At 42.2% G+C, this 15600-nt stretch overlaps 1 protein-coding gene across 5 annotated transcripts in view; it reads left to right on the plus strand.

Annotated features, from left to right (window-relative positions):
- The window catches only part of LOC138510289 (annexin A1-like), a 314660-nt gene that overhangs the window by 41853 nt on the left and 257207 nt on the right, over positions 1-15600 (plus strand). The gene's annotated exons all lie outside the window — the stretch shown is intronic.

Raw genomic sequence — 15600 nt, forward strand, 5'->3', positions numbered from 1 at the left:
TCCTAGCATTATTCTCTGCCTATATCCATGACCTTACTGGGCAGCGTAGCCAAACGCGCCCAGTCATCGCATACGTGTTGACGTCCATTGATGCAGAACCCAGAATATCAACACACATCCTCTCAACACAGCGCATCTCAATTTTGAATACAAAACATTCTTTTTAAAGGAAACCGCAATACTCTGCAATTTATAATGTGCTTTTATTTCACAATAAACGCTCCGAGAAAATCCAGCGATTGCCATATTCAACCACATTGGTCATTTCTTTTTTTGCTCTCGATCCACATCTTGAGTCAGTGTTCCTTTTGGATATAAGAAGCCCATTGGACGCACCCGTGAATTGCAAAGCTTTGGCATCAGCTTGGCGCAAGGCCACTGTAAACTGTCAGGTTGCTACTTTATCTTTGGTACCGCAAAAGGGCATATCTGCCTGGGGCGATCGTCAGAAAACAGCGTATTTGTGATCCAGCCATAAGTGTATCTGCAGCTGCCGGCTAAAGAAGCCATTAATTGGTATGTGGAATCGATTTCGCAGAAAGGCAGGATGTAGCTGTGTAGTAAACATAACAGGAATGTGTCGGTTCTATATTCAAATTAATCGATTTACCCATTAATTTTGTAACGTGTGAAAACTAATGATTGAACACAAATGTGAAACAATGGAAACGCAGAGAAAAGATTGTGGAAAGAGGAGTCTACGATGTGCTTGAGAGGTTAGTGCTATGGGGGATGTTTAGCTCGCAACTGGATGCGGAAGTAATTCGAAGAACAGTCAGTATTTTATCGGAATATTAGCAGAGAATTTGGTGTTGTTTGAACCTGGGGGAACCCAGATGTGAACTACATGCATTTTGGTGCTGGACTGCCCATTTGCCTGGGACAAACGTCAAATACACACAGGTTTTTGCGTGTCGTTGCAATATGCCACAAACACAATGTAAGCCAGCAATAATGGTCAGATAACGAAACCTTTACTCGTTCATCTATAATATCGTCTATAGTAAAACATACATAATATTTGGCATTTCCATTCTCTCGGCGTAACACACTCCGTTCAGATCAACACATTTTCATAAAATGAAATAACATGCTCCTTTGACTACTTTTGGAATGGTGAACCTTTTCATATTTCAGGGTATTACACACCTCCCTTCATTCATTCCATTTAGAATCCTCCCTTTCTTTGAAGGACGAAAAACAATCGCACCTTATACTGTGTAGGATGTGTGGGTGTGCACAGCTCCCAAGCAAACTTCAAAGGCATTGACCTTCACTTCCAATGAGAGCCAATAGTCTTGCAGACCACAGTGGCATCTGAAATATTTTTGAAAAACAAACAATGTTTGCTGGCATCCACCAATGCCGCGCGAAATTTAGTGATTTAGTTTTATTAATGAAAACAGTTAGTTTACGTCCAAATGCCTTATTTTTGGTGTCCCTCTGGTGAACTGCTCACGCTACCAGCGCCTCGCACAGCAAACGCACACCAGCTATCCACTCAGCCCGTCTCCTGTTCTCAAAGCAAATCAGCTAATCATTTTTGCAAGTAGCGAGTCTACATTTACACCATGAAAATGTAGCATTCAGCACTGCACGGGTGGCTTGAATTTTCAGGTTGGTGCCTTGTGATACACGAGTCACATTCACCAATGGCTCCCCTCCTACCTCCCCCCCCCCCCCCGCCTCACCGGATGGACACATTTCAGTATCAGTATGATCTGTACCAGGCATCTGTCAAATACAATGTATTTGTGTTCCCTTTAGAATATCGTCCTGCATGAATGTAGTTTGTGACTCAACTGTGGTAGACCTATCGGCCAAACAGGACACTGAAGTAGAGATCTTTGGCTATTTCTTCAGTCAGTTGTGTTGAGGCTTCAGTATCTGTTATTATTTGCACACAAACTGGAGGAACCATCAATGTTGTTCGTTTATTGGGTGGCCCTTTTTTTGCAGGTGTAGATTGTGTGAAGTGGTCACTCATCTTCCTTATATTCCGTTTCTTCATCTTGTCCAGGTCTCACATTGTAGCAATGGTCCAAAAACACTTTGCTTGCTTCGCCGGATACATTCCATTCATTTTCTGGCCATTGGGCATAAGCATCTTGAGTCTGCATATTGATTGGACTGCGCCACGCCTCAAATAGTAGTTGCTCCATGGTGAAATCTTGTTTTCTTCTGGGACTCCCAAGAGATGGGTTGTAAAAACATATTCAATGTAAATCCAACATACAGTATATAGCACCTTAGATTTAGAAAAAAAAAGTTATGAAGACACCAGCCCAAACCACTTTTTGTAAACTAAATTGTTACCCTTGTTTTCTTGATTTTCTGTGAAACTGTGTTATTCCCTGTAACGACAGCACCAGCAAGCTGATACACCATCTCTGATCCATGTGCCTCCTAATTCCCGACCTTGTATAGATCCCTTGTATAGAATATTCTTTTAAAAAGTCAATCGTTTTTTAAATGAAATAAACATCGCTTACATACATGCCCTCTTAAAGTGTCATTTAGTGAAAATATACATTTCGAATTTCACCTGATTGATGGCTATTGCACTCGATTAGAGATCACTGTGCGAAACCCACTGTTTGTAATGTTGCACTCCAGCATTTTGCATTGTAACCAGCATTACGGTAGGAATGGTAACGTTAGAACTGAAATGGTGAAAGTTTCAAAAGATGCTGGTTTATAATGTTACTGTCTATTAGTATCAGATGTAGGATATACTTTCTTTCATTCAACGGAACTGTCAGTATGCATACCTCATGCTCTGGACCAGCTCCAAAGGATGATGTAATTGTAGTCGAAGTTTCTGCATCACCCTGTAACACAGTACTTGTTTTAGTATGGATAAAAACAGTGAAAATTAAACACACAATCGGATGTAGTCAATAATAACCCATAAAAGAAACATTATGTAAACAAACAGGATACATAAAGTATTTCATATTATATAAAATTCCATGCATATTACATTTCCGTAATCGGATAGCGAAATAAAACTACCTGATAGGCGGCGCTCGAAGTTGTCGTTGACCCCGGGAAAAAGATGGATGCAGAATCTTGCTCCTTCATTTTCAGTGCATTGTCACGAAGTGGTAAAGGGAAAGTTAGATTTGCATTAGATACTTGAAGGTCCAACTCTCAAGTATATAAAACTTCAGCAAGTCTGTATGGCTCACCATTGTTGTACTGGATGTGTCGTTGATGTCGTCACTACCGATAGTCTGTGCTTCAGTGAATATGCTCACCTACAAAAATTGACATGTGAAGCAACCGATTACGAAAAGATTGTGCTTATAGCATAGTTTTCTGTTTCCATACATTTTCTATGATGCTCCTAAAACCATGGACAGATGTCTAGCAAAATGGGGTACAGTGTTAGATCAATACAATCTAGGTGTAAATGTTTCCTAAACATATTTACCAAAGCACCAATCCGTCCATGTAGTTACCTGATCAGGACCACAAGGCCTACAACTAAAACATGAACCGTGACTCACCCTAGGCAGCGTGTGAATGAGTAGAGTTGGAATTGCATTTGGAAGCAATTTACTAGAATTTGAGTCGATGCTTCTTTGTGTACTGTGATTCGTCATACATATTTGTGGCAGCAAAGTGCAAGCTGCAGATGCGGAATCGATCACCCCTCAAGTCCACCAAGACATCCTGGTCTCTACTTTCAAGCACTTCCAGCGCAAAATCTTGTAATATGTTACCCATTCCCTTATTAGATCTATATTCCTTGGGAATATATGCATTATTGTGCCTTTAGGTTTGCTACGGCAACCGTAAAGCAACATGAAACAAGAGTGCACCGTAACTTACATTACCGCGCTCTTGGGTGTCTAGTCATTCCAAAGGCCCTAGAAACTCTCGCTGGACTTATCATGAAATGTGCAAGTGTGTCACGAACGGGACTGGTGGCAGCTATCGTTTCTTTGTGTTTTGAAGCCCTTTTTGCCATGTTAACCGCGCTTCCCGCGTTTGGCCCAAATGGGTGGCCTGGCCTCCAAAATGGCCATGCCACGAGGTTCTTTGTCCTGTCCGCTGACCGGCTTGGCCCTTCACCTTCCCCCAGGTCGAGCCGACCCAGGGCAGTCCTTATTTGGTCATGCACTTTCCTGCGAAACACAACGCTTTCGCAGGCTTCTGCATGCCTTGTGTGTGCCTCCAGGATGTGGGCTGGGATGTCTGTTCCCAATACACATCCTGGGTGCCAGAGAGTCTAGAGTGTCCTGAATGCCTGGAACCACCGTGGTCCGTGATAGGTCCACGTATGGTGTGAGTGTTTGTGAGCGGATCTCCCATTGGGCCCTCTGATGTCGATCTCCTGAGTTATCACGAACAAAGGATAAGGAGCCAAATATCCTGCAACTAAGAAGCTGAGTCGAGGAATCGCTGGTGACCCGCTGAAGGTTTGGCACCCTGCACTGCTGTTGTCCTGCGAGACCACTCTGCCACTGATCGAACGAGAAGGTCTGCAAAGGCACTTCAACCCTTTAGAATGGTGCAAACAACTATTCTCGGCATCTTCACCAAATCCTGTACGTAAGCCTTCGGCCTGGGCCATCCAGTGGACTGACCAGCCTACACAGGAATCTTGCTCTGTCACCGCCGTCTGGCTGCTGCTAAATTCCGAGTCCTCGGCACTCTCACACGATTCGTACATTTGGCGTTCCCAGGTCTGAAGTGAGACGTGTGCTTTGGGACCGGAATACACGCGGTTGCCGAGTTGCCCTGCTGTGGTAACAATCTGTGCGTGTTCGCTGAATTTGGGACACCCGCGACCCTGATTCCTGCTGTCGCAGAATCTATACGGTGTTGAGACATCCTGCTGATCGCATCTGAACCTGCCAGTACCGAAACGGAACCGGAGAAGCCTGGGTCTGCCTGCATCGGGGACCGGTGAGTAGTCAATACCCTAACCGGTCGCCCTCCCGCAGGCGCCTGTGGCGCTCCACCGCTGTTGTAAACAGCAACCCTTTTCCGCACTCGCACCCTGCTTCTGCCCACAAGTGGAGGCCGCGCTTGAGTAGCGGGGATCTGTTCATCATCGTTTTGTTCACCTCTCTGAACTGCCTTATTTCCCTGAAGAGACTCCCCTTTGCCCGTTGGCACCCGCGTGTGCAGGTACTGTTGAGCACAAGGCTCCACGCTTCATAGGGCTCGGACTTCCTTCTAGTTGGACCAAGTTCGACATCAGAGGCCACCTAACGATTACTTGCACTGCCTGTTTTCCTCCCCATCAGGTTGTCTCGTGCTTCTAATTCCTTAGACCCCTGGCTCCTGTATATATATTGTATTGCTTGTGATGTGTTGGTTTATTGGAGTTTACCATGATTCTTTACTATGGTCAATGTTACAAAGGCCTTGTAATAAATGGGTCTATATTTTTGATATAACACCTGTTTGGAGTAATTTGTAAGCGTCCTTGCTTTGTGTGCTCATTGCGGGCTTTCAGTCACCCTCACCCCTCTTGAGACCTAGTCACTACCCTGATTGGTCTGGCTTGTCCAGAGGTTACCCTGTTCCAAGAAACTAGGTTGGCCTTCTGAACCTTTGCCCCTCCAGTACAGAGTTCAGAAATCCATCTTAACAACACAAATCTAATAAATGTTCTATACTTCGGGTTGCAACACAGTGGGGGAAAATCCCCTGCACTGACCGCTGTCACTGGGGAATGTGTCTCTAATGGCACCAACAACACAGGCGGGTATTACTCGTTGAACGCAGTGTCCAAGCCTCCCATGAAGCCACCACTAACAGCATGATAGGCCACCAGCATGTACCACCTGTGGAAGAGAAAGATACAAACTGTATTTAAATTAACAAGATAAGTGTATCAAACCTTAGTTGAAAATGCAATCTTGTATCCTATGGCATTGTTGCCAGTACAAATGTTACTTCATGGATCAATCAACTTGGGCTTTAAAGTGTAGACCCATTACAAAAGTGAACGATACATTCCATTACATTTGGGACACAGAGAAATATTGTTTCTTGGTTGCACGTGAAAGACACATATGATGACCACTATGATTTCCCCAAATCGCAAGAGATGTATTGAATTGCCAGACTACATTCATTTGGCAGTGATAGATCAAAGTAAAGACAATATAGGAGAAAAATAAATGTTTGTGGCCTAAGTGACATCATATCTAGAGTACACTTGGATTGCGAGGGCAAACTGTTGTGCGAAGTTGGTGCATAAGCACCATCATAATCCTCAACACGGACCGTGTGAGGGAGGTTGCCCTGAAGTCATGCAGCTCTAACGCATTGCGGCCATGTCTCATCTTCCGATATGTAGGTCCAGCATCCAGAGTTTTCTCGGCAGCAGCAGTAGTTCTCCTCCTGGGTTGGCATTACCTTGCACCAATTGCAGGTACACCAGGTGGAGACGTCGTCCATGCGACTAGGCTCAGGCTCTTGATCTGGTGGTTCGTCCTCCGGAGCCCCATCGTTTCCGCATCTTTCTCTTTCGAGTAATTCCGCCTCGGAATACTCCGGCTCATATTGGTTGGGCTGTATTGTTGCCATTATGCGACAAAATTAAAATATATAGTAATGATAGTACTAGTATCTGCTCGCACGGGCTATGAGCAACAAATATAGCTGAACAGAGCAGAAACAAGCCACAGGATACACAAAAAGACAGTGAAACGATTGGAAAAGCAAATCTGATGTCTGATGAGAAGCCGTCTGTTTATACTTATTGAGGAAAGAGGCGTTCTGCCATTTCCATGGAGAAGCATTAGCTGGAGCACAGAACGTTGACACGAGACGTGCAATGGCGTTGTGAAATAGGCTGTACACGTCTAGTGATGTCAGCCTACGGGGTGGGGGATATGATTTAGTGCCGTCAGGGCAGTTCACCATAGGGCGATGCAGCAACAGATAAGATTAGCACAAGGTGGCTGCACCCTGTTGCCTGATTTTGCATGTGTAAAAGTTAGGAAAACTATGGTAAGGTGCATAGGAAATGTTTGTACGATCGATCAACGTATGCTTAAACACATGCCGACCTCTCGGGACAATAATATTTTTGAGCGCACTATTCCTTTAACATCCCTGTAACTAGTGTTTTTCTCAGACAAAATATGGATGTGTATTTTATATTTATTTAATATAGAATCGGTTGTTTAACTCAAACGGTGAAGAACCCATTGTCGAGATGAATTTCTTTTCAGACTAGATGCGGCTCCTCCACCAAGATGGCAAATCCCAAAGAGGCAAGGGTTGCAGACTCAATACACCAGGTGGAAAAAACCTGCCGGGGACATCCAGGGCAACAATTCAAGAACAGATCAGAGCAGGTTTAACTTGCTCTGGGACACCAGCAAAACAAATAGTATCTAAAAGCAATATGCAATCATTAAGTGTTATCGTACCAGTTGAGTGAATCTCAGATTAATTTTTTGGAGCAGGGCCTGAACCTTTGCCCAGTGGTTTGGTTATGTTCAAACGCGTTTAGACTTTGAATTTTAAACTCAAAATTTTAACTTTTTTTAATCCTCCAAAGAAAAGAGGTTCGGTCACTCCAAGGCAGGAGAAGGAGCTTGGTACCCCCACCTCAACCATCTCGCCCACAGCACCTGTATGTTGGATGCCAGAGTGTGAAAGACCAGCAGTACAAGTGAAGATACCAATACCTAGGAGAATCTGGGAAGCGAGATTCCCATTGAGAAAACAATACTTGCATACAAGACAGTACGATTACCAGTTGAATAAAATCCCTGAAGAAACATAGCAAATGATGATGAAGAAGAATGGTGACGTCCTACAGAGCAAAGCTGGCATATACAGAAGAGATGCAGAGACTAGAGAATGCAGACAATTCTATAAGGCATCAAGAACGTATCGAGATACATTACAGTTTGATCAAGATGATGAAATTTATGCTACAGGAATAATGAAGATATCAAGCTATTTCACATATGTACACATGCAAAGAAACGCAAGCAGATGAAGTATTCTTAAAGGCTAGCTTTGTAGTGAATAGTGCGGCATGCGCCACCATGTTCATATATATTGGAGTCAGTAAAAAGGATGTTCCCACTATAGCAGTGCTGCGCAAAAGGAAGGCCGTTTTTTCCATTTTCCAAGTGTGGCTCAGTTAGAAAACAAATGAATTGCAGGCGAGGTTGGATGAGCCAAGACGCCAAGGCCATATCAGGCTGGGGTGAGCTGACATTGGATACAAATCGTGTGTGCGAAGCTCCTGTTCAGAAGTAATGGACAAAAACAAGAAGATGTCAGAGGTCTATTATAGAATAGTATTTTAATACACTGAAAGCTCACTTTCGTGGACTTCAGTCACGTGGGGAGAAGTTGGATGAGCATAATGGTCACACCTGCGCACGAACGCACAGCGTGCCTTCACTCCCCTGAATTCCCCAGAGCAAGGAACCTGTTCAAGGCTGAGTTCCATGGCCTAATTGACAGTGGACCACTGAGGAGACGATGGATGCATATGTTAATTGGTGGGCAGCTTTATAAGGCTAGCTCATCTGCACCTAGACTTTCAACCTGCATGCTGCTTAGGTCGGTTGGGAAGGTACTGACGGAGGTTAAAAAGTAAACCATGATAGAAGACCACATGAATCAAGGGTCCTATAGTCGTGAAGCCAATTAGACGTTGTATGTTTAGTGACATTTATAGTGACATAATTTGGGGAAGGACTTAGCTGCCCCACCTGATGCTAAGCAGCAAATCACTGTGCCACTGCCCTAAACGAGTATGGATCGTTACCTAGATGATCCTTGTAGAACCTATCACACTCACCATTAGGTTTTTGTAGTCTGCCACGTAGGATGACGTTAGTGATACATAGGTTTGTTTATCACCTATGATTTTTCTACTATAAGAATGTAACTTTTATGAAATGATTTTCGAAGTCTTGAGAGAGATCGTGATGAGGGACATCTGTACTTCCTGTTTTAGATAATTGATATTAAAACAGTATCTTTTGCCAACTACCTGAGTTGTTTCTATTATTGATGTTAGAGATGGACGGTGGATGCAGAGTTTACTCAAAAATATTGCTAACCCATCTTAAAGGGCTTGGAGAACCCCCAGTTGAGTTTAGTGAAGACATTGAATCATTGTCAGATCTAGTCATTCTGGAAGACCTTTATTTTGACACTGACACTGGGTTGACATTCTTCCAGGTTGCAACCCAAATTAAAGTTTAATCCGCCTATGCCGAGGGGGGAGGGGGATGTATGGATCCTTTATCTTTGCAAAGCGGACCTACGCAAATTACGATTAACCGCTTTGTCCACAAGAGGCAGTAATTTGAATAGATCTCAAACGGACTGCTTAAAATAATTACAAGGTTTGAAAAGATGTCATCAAATCCTTGGATAAGGGCTCCAATATTGTACTGATAGACCATAAAGATTATGTTGCAGAAGCTTTCAGGCAGCTCAAAGATCGTATGTATTATTCAGTTAAGTCAATCCCTTCCCCAGGTTACAATCAGAGTTGATGGCACTAGTTACTAAATGGAATGAGGCAGGTATGATTGATGGGGATCTGTTAACCTTTTTTGTTCATCCCTCTTACACCATTTTTCGTTTTTTTTTTGTTGCTTGCCAAAGATTCACAAATCCCTTGTTAAACCACCCAGAAGACCTATTGTTACATTCTCCATTAGTGATCCTGACAAAGTATCACGCCTAATTGATGAAACTTTGATTTTGTTTGTGTCTGCCATACTTTCCTTTCTTAACGACACTAAGAGCTTCCCTGGGGAGATGGTTTTGTTTAGGCCACCCTAGATGTCCTATCCTTGTATATGTCCATTGATCAAACTTATATACTTTTTTAAATAAAGTAAGCTGGACTGCAATAGGCAGTTCTCACTCCTTCGTATGTGAATCTCTCCATGGGTTGGTGGGAAGCTACAAACTTATCTGAAATCATGACTGAATGATTTGACCATATTGTTGCTTGGTGGCAATTTATTGAGGTGTTTGTTTTATGGAGAGGTTCAGAGTCCAGTAGGGTTTAATTTGTTAAGAGAATGAATTCATGTCAATACTGTAAATGTACCATTTACAGAAGTCCTAGTATTTCTGAAATTGTCTATTTAGACGTAAAGGTTACTATTGATAAGGATGGGTTACATACCACTGTCTAAATAAAAAACTCAGGCCTACCTTTCCATGTGACCAGCAATCGTCCCACTAGCTGTAAGGAAAGTATTCCCTATGTGGAGTTTGTGCGGTATCGTAGGAATTGCTCTTATCTGCCCCATTTTGACAAATGTGGTTCAGAGGCATCTCGTGACTTTATCTAGAGGCTATTCCAAGAGGACCGAGGACCGTAGAGGCTGCCTACCATAAAGCCAGGCAGCTTGGCAGGGGATCTACTTTTGAACACCAATAGATACCTGGATGCCAAGACAGATGAGGACCCACGGTTTATAGTAACATTTGGACCCTCGTCCCGCAACATATGAAAAAGCATTGGCATATATTAAGGTTGGACAAAGATGTGATGCCATTGCTTTCAGGGCAACCCACTCTGACTTTCAGAAGAGCATCCTCATTACGAGACAAATTGGTGTCGCGTTTTCTCCTACCATGCAGTAAAACGTCCGCACAGATGTGTTGGTTATCTACAGCACCCACTGGTTTTCTGAAATGTTAAGTGCAAGGTTTGAATTCTTGCGATCCCATGTAGAGTACAAACCTCCCATTATTGCTGCATCCGGCAGTATTTCAAATTTAATAACATGATGCCACTTTTGTTTATGTTGTCCTTGCAACAAGTGGTATGTGGGTAGCACCATGTGCAAATAAAAGATGAGCATCCTACAAAATGTAAGAGCTCTGAAGACCTTGGATCCCTCTTCTCCGATGGCTATTTCAAGGAAGTGCATGGTAATAATCACCAGCTGCTTACATCTTTTGGAGTGGCCCAGATCCCAATACATCCACGAGGGGGAGATGAAACCTTGAAACAACACCAGCTCGAGACCATGTTCCTTCTGGATTTTGATACGAAGGCTCCATTTGGACACACTATTGATGAGGAGCTATATACATTTTTCAGAATTTAGCAGTCCTCTTTTGTATTTATTTTTTCTAAATTGATGATTGTTGCTTAAATTTTTTGCTGTTGCATACGGTTTTCTTATGAATTGGATTAATGCACTGCTGTTCTGTTTCTATAAGCTTATTGTAGATTAGTCCTCTATTTTGTTTTCATTTTCACATGTCCTCCATGAGTAGTTGTATGCTGGATTTGAGTCGCATTTAGATGCATTGTCCCAATTGTATCAGTCCTGTGCATCATTGTGTTTTTTTGTTGTGTTTATTTTGTGTTTCTACTTTGTATTTATCATGTCCAACTATGAGGCACCTTACACCTTGACCCAGCAGTTCCTTGTATACAGGCAATTAAATTCACAGTATGTTTCAAATATCCCGGGTGTGGCAACCATTACATGGTTCCAGTCTGGCTATGCATTTTATGCATTTGCACTTTATAAGTTGCTACACGGAGTGGCATTTTTGATTGCATAGACGTTTTGGCATTTTGTACTTCATCGCGTTTGCACTTTTAACTGTATGTATCCAATTTATTACCATGTGTTGTCCTCTTCAGGCAAACAGCTGCCTCAACTGTAAACCACTTCATCATATGGAGAGCGGGAATTGCAAGGTTTTATTTTATGTACATTGTGATTCACGGGTCTACTGTTTTTATATGCACATTATGAGACTCGTATAACTGAGCTGGTCTTGACTCGTCATATTGATTTCACCCACTTTATTTGTTGGGCATTTAAATGTGGAATTGCACTTTTTTTGGCTCTAAAGCACGTGGTCAGTATTAATGCACTTGCATTTCATTACACAATTATTTCTACGTGCTTGCCATTTTCAGTTTTTAACTCCAGTATGCCGTTTGCATTAATCAATTGATTAATCTGTTGTGATGAGTGCCATTCATGTTGGGCCTGGGATTAGCTTACTCCTAAATCATTTTGTTTTAGCACCGTGCGGAATAGGCTTTTCCAATATGGCCGCCTGCTTTACTTGCATGCGCATGTTCACCTTCGCATAATGTCATTAATGGCAAAGTAGGACTGTGTGTTTTTAAATGTGTTGATGACTGCATTTTAGTTGTGAACGAGCACTCGAGTGTGAAACGCGTCTTCCTTTTTGTGCCCTTTTTGTCAGTGCTAGAATATCTTTTTTTTATTAAAGATCTGTGTACTGACTTTATCACAGTGTTGCCTTGATTTTTATTCTGCCACCAGACCTTAGAGGCGATCCTTGCTGGTGTCCAGTGTTTTTCTTTTTTGTGCAATAAAATAATATATTCAATGGAAAAAACTTAGTTGCGGGGACATTAAGGCGAGAGCTTAACAAAACCCCTGAAATTCAGCTAAAGCCACCGTAAATGATGACCGTGTAGATCACATCACTAATTGCATTACAACAGTAACTGGCATTAAGCATGGCCTTCAGCCATAGTCCGTATGCATGGATAAATATATTTGAACACATGAATGGGTACTATAGCAACCTTCAAAAACACTAACTGGCTGCCAACCATAGATTCTGTCCCTTAACAGTGGATACGGCTTTCAACCTTGTCCACTGTAGATTATATACACTAATCGGGCACTAGCGGTGAAAGGGGAAGAGGGGGAAAAAAAAAAATTCAGCCTTTGGGATTTGTTTTTTTCTTTTCGGACAAATCACCCACATTCTGTAGCAGACGTACATTGCAGTGTGTGGATCTAGTATTTGTCAGGAAGAGGGTAGTTGGAGAAAGTTTTCAAATGTTTGATGCTTCCAGTGATCATTAGCAAATGACCCGCAAAGAAGTAAATGAAGTTAAAGTGGCCTGAAATAAAATTGTGCCCATATCATTGAGGCATAGGGCAGACCAAAACTAATTACTATAATCTGATCCCATCAACATCAATAAAATTGCCTTTCGATAACCAGGTGAGGCTGCATCATCACCCTCTTGGGCAATAAATCTTACATTTTGGCCAATCAGAGACCGTTCTTTTTAGTTCGGTCCTAGATCACAGTAACCTTCAACCTGGTGGTTTGCTCTTCAGAAGCTTCCTTTTCATGAACCCATGTGTCATAGAGCGGCGTGTCTACATGCCAACCCTGGGAATACTCTAAAGGTTTCACACGTGACATTTTTAATTTTCCAATGAAGGATGGGCATATATTCAGTGTGCAGGGGGTTGGGAGACATGTCATTCATGAATTCTTTACTTGGTGCATTGGAGCAATAAAATCACACGGATTATGTATTATACAATATTCATAACACTAGGATTTGTTAATATAAAATAGTGACATATTTTAAACACTCCACCAATAGGCCCTATTCCACCCTAATTCTCATGGACACTCGTGGTTGTGAACTTAAATATTCATCAAATTAAACATTGGGACACTTTCTAGGTGGCGTCCTTGTTCTCGCATGTCACAGCCTAGAACAGAAATGAGGGAACAACCCCACACTGGAATCACAGCTGCGTGAAGTGTAGTCTGGGCTTAATTCGCTACTCCAAATGTGGCACTTCATGCATACATAGCCGTTCTTGTCCTAGTTACCCGCTACGCTATCCATTTGTACCGACTCTGATGCAACTGCCTTGTTCTGTTGACTAATCTCAAATTCCATTCTGGGGCTGCATTAATCTTCCAGTTTAAGTTGTGCAAATGTGTAGACCTTCATGCCTCGTCAATTCATTGACTTGTGATACCATTTATGTGGAAGCTTAAGTGGGTGTAATCAAAAATCATGATCTTAAACCTGATGGCTTTATATTTGGTGGTTTTGAGGTGATCTGTTAGCCTTGTTGCAGTTGGCAATCTCGAAGGAAAGGTAATATTGCCATGAACTGACAAATCTACACAGATGTCCTAGCCTGCTTCTAGAGCCTCTGATGTTTGTTTTCTCGGGGTATACTAAATACAGTTGTGACCGCCTCCTTATTTTTCAATCTGGTTAGAAAAATGTCAGTCCCCTTGTACATAAAGGAGGTTCCTGACACTATAATGTTTCTTATACCTGAAATGGTAGTACAAATTGGAGCCATTATGAATTTTTGTTTTATGGTCTGTTTGAAAGAGCAGCCACTCTACCGGTGCTTGTCCAAGATTATATGGGATAAATGTATAAATATTATTAAACCTTTTATTTACTATAGCTGTTAACATTTCAATTCTTTTCTTTTTTAGACTGCTGAAGTGAGTCGTATCCTTAATATATGTACTAGTTTGTTGGCAAAGCGTAAAAAAAATGGGGATTCTGTGATGTGAACAGCAAATCAATTGGCAATAAAATTGGATGAGTCCACTGTGCTTGCAAGATGAATACAAGAAACCAGGTGACTGGTTAGTGAGGGTATATTGCCTGTGTAGAATCCAGAGCGGCTACAGCTGACCACCTTGCTACCTTCCGCAACTGCAAAGCAAGAGTATCGGCATATCCAACAGGGTTCCAGCAGGTCGTTTTACTTGACTGGAATAATTCATGATCTCACAAGATCTCTCCATATTGAAGCCTCGGAAGTACGTTTATGCACGAAACCCATGTCGGGTTGTATCATCTGTAAAAAGAACACCATATGCAACTGAAGTTTACCAGAGGTTAACAATTGGCGCTGCGTGATTGGAACTCTATTCTGTGATGTGATTTTCAAGAAGAATGATGTCCCATCTGAAATCCATTCCTTATGTTCTGCTTCATCAAGAAGTAAATCTAATTTGGCCGTGATCTCATTTGTAGGATATCTATAGGTACATGTCCTTATCTACTAGTTGTCTGTCTGATGATCATCGGTATTCAAGACAACCAGAGCGTCCCCTATGTGCTGGTTTTAGTGCTTTTGTCATCTGAATAAAGGGACCTGATTTAGGCCATCGCTTGATGATTTAAGTTAACATATTTAGGGTGTTTTTCTGACAACTTCTAGGTCTGTAAGAGCTAATTTGTTGAACAAATCAATGGGAAGGTATCGTGGGCAAAAAGTGCTCGGAGGTTCATATTCAATGTAATCCGACTTCTGTTTTGGAATGTTCCTCGTTGGCTTCCGCAAAGGAATCCTTGCAGTCTCTGTTTCCTTAAATTTGAATAGAGCAATTGTTTTGCTTTCAAATAAGTTGGAACTATAAATGTGGACGAAGCTTACCCTTTCCGTAGATTTGACCACTCATTTACGGGATGGAATCCTTTTGAAAATCATTCTAGGTGCTGTTGTCTGGGTGTGTGAGCTTTGTCTGCCCCCTGTCGGACCTTTCCTTTTTGTTCCTCTTGCTAAAAAAGCAGGGGCTCGAGCGATCCAATTTGTCATACTTTAAGCGTGATCTCCAATATCTCTGGCTTTGTCCACGATCAAGAGACAAAGGGCTTGAGGTCAACAGAAGGTGAGGAGGGGTTAGTCGCAGCAAAATACGAAATAGATGTGCTTTCTTTTCCTCCTGTCTCCAGCTCCGTACTCTTAATATTAACATAACAGCTGGCATTTAGTCATGTCATGACTTTATAATCTTCCTGATGCAGCAGTAACTCTGTATGGCCTGCGGTTTTTCTCA

Source organism: Ambystoma mexicanum, chromosome 6p (genome assembly GCF_040938575.1).
Source record: "Ambystoma mexicanum isolate Mex_15411 chromosome 6p, UKY_AmexF1_1, whole genome shotgun sequence".
Classification (NCBI taxonomy): domain Eukaryota; kingdom Metazoa; phylum Chordata; class Amphibia; order Caudata; family Ambystomatidae; genus Ambystoma; species Ambystoma mexicanum.